This window comes from Gekko japonicus, unplaced genomic scaffold (genome assembly GCF_001447785.1).
Source record: "Gekko japonicus isolate JY-2015 unplaced genomic scaffold, Gekko_japonicus_V1.1 scaffold939, whole genome shotgun sequence".
NCBI lineage: Eukaryota > Metazoa > Chordata > Lepidosauria > Squamata > Gekkonidae > Gekko > Gekko japonicus.
The window spans coordinates 122,733-124,582 of record NW_015174301.1 but is presented as its reverse complement, the minus strand read 5'-3'; positions in this window follow the sequence as shown (position 1 = coordinate 124,582).

Here is a 1,850-nt window from a genome sequence, read left to right as displayed (position 1 = left end):
CCCCCCCCCCAAGCACCAAGAAGACAGAGCATCACTTGCCCCAGAGTCCCTATCTATACCTTGTGGCTAATAACTACTGATGGACCTCTGCTCCATATGCTTATCTAATTCCCTCTTGAAGCCGTCCGTGCTTGTAGCCGCCACCACTTCCTGCGGCAGTGAATTCCAAGTGTTAATCCAGCCAGGTGCAAGCGGAGGAGTGGGGAATCAAACCCGGTTCTCCCAGATTAGAGTCCGCACACTTAACCACGACACCAAACTGGCTCTGTCACTACTCAAGCGCCCGCCCCCCCAATCTCCAGGGCTCAAAGAGAGGAGATGCAAGCAGCCCCCCCCCCCCGGCCGGGGCCATCAGGTGGTGGGAAGGGGAGAGAGCCCTGAGCCGTCCTCAGGAGAAGAGGAGTCCTCCAGGAACAGTCGGGAGAGGGGGGGGCACCCGACTCACTCTTACTACACGATAAGCAGTTAACCACAGATATCGAGGGGCGGTCCAGCAAGGCGGCTTTCAAAACAATGCAGGTGCTCTTTGCTCGGCCGTGTTAGGGTCCCGAGTGTGCGTGGGGGCGTCTTTGATGTTTTCGCGCACGACAAAGAAAAGCGTTTGTGTTGGCTGGACAGCTGTCCGAACACCCACCTGAGGCAAGAAAGTGCAATGACATAGGTTTACACGTGTCCCTAGCAGGAGACTGGGAACGAAACCAGTTTGGCCCCTTCCCAATCAATTTTATTTTTTTATTTCCCTGACTTTCCCTGACCAACATTTGTCAATTTTCCTGACCACCATTCAAATATAACCACAAGTTAAAAAAATGAACAGGTCAGTGCTCCCTCTAAGCCGTGGAGTGAGCCGAATCGCTCGCCCACAGCTTCAATTCCAGTGGCTCACAAAGTAGAATTTCTGCTCACAAGATTCTACAGCTTAGAGGGAACATTGGTTGCCACTAAAATTTTATTTTTTATTTCCCTGACTTTCCCTGACCAACATTTGTCAATTGTCCTGACCACCATTCAACTATAACCACAACTTAAAAAATTGAATAGGTCAATGCTCTCTCTAAGCCGTGGAGTCCTGTGAGCAAAAATTCTACTTCGTGAGCTCCTGGCATGAAAGTTGTGAGCGAGCGATTTGGCTGCTGCATAAATTAGTTTGCTCCGGAGCCCTCCTTTTCTGAGCTAAGACAAGAATGTGCAAGCCGGAGGCTAAAAAGCTTAGCTCGCTCACACTAGCTTAGCTTAGAGGGAACACTGGTCATATTGCATTAACGCAAGGTAAGGTTCCACTCTACAACTACACAAGTCTCAACTGCAGAAATATTTGTCAAAGAGATGTAATATCAGCTTTTTTCAACATTAACTGCAGCGAACGTCTGCTTTGCAAATTGCACCAAAAATTAAACCAAGATACAAATTTGAATTCAAGTAAACTGAATGCTAACAAATGACATAACATTTTTGTTATTGTTTTAACGGTACACTAAAAATTATATAAACGTTCTATCTAAAACGGTTGGGAAAGGGCATCATTAAGTTCTACTTGTATTCTGCTACTTTCTTGGACTGCAAGAAGATAAAATCAGTCAATCCTAAAAGACATCAACCCTGACTGTTCCCTGGAAGGCCAGATAATGAAACTGAAGCTCAAATACTTTGGCCACCCAATGAGAAGGGAGCACTCACTGGAGAAGACCCCGATGCTGGGAAAGACTGAAGGTCAAAGAAGACGGGGACGGCAAAGGATGAGATGGTGAGACAGTGTCATAGATGCAACGAACATGAAGTTGAGCCAACTTCAGAGGACGGCGGAAGACAGGAGGGCCTGGCGGGATCTAGTCCATGGGGTCGCGAAGAGT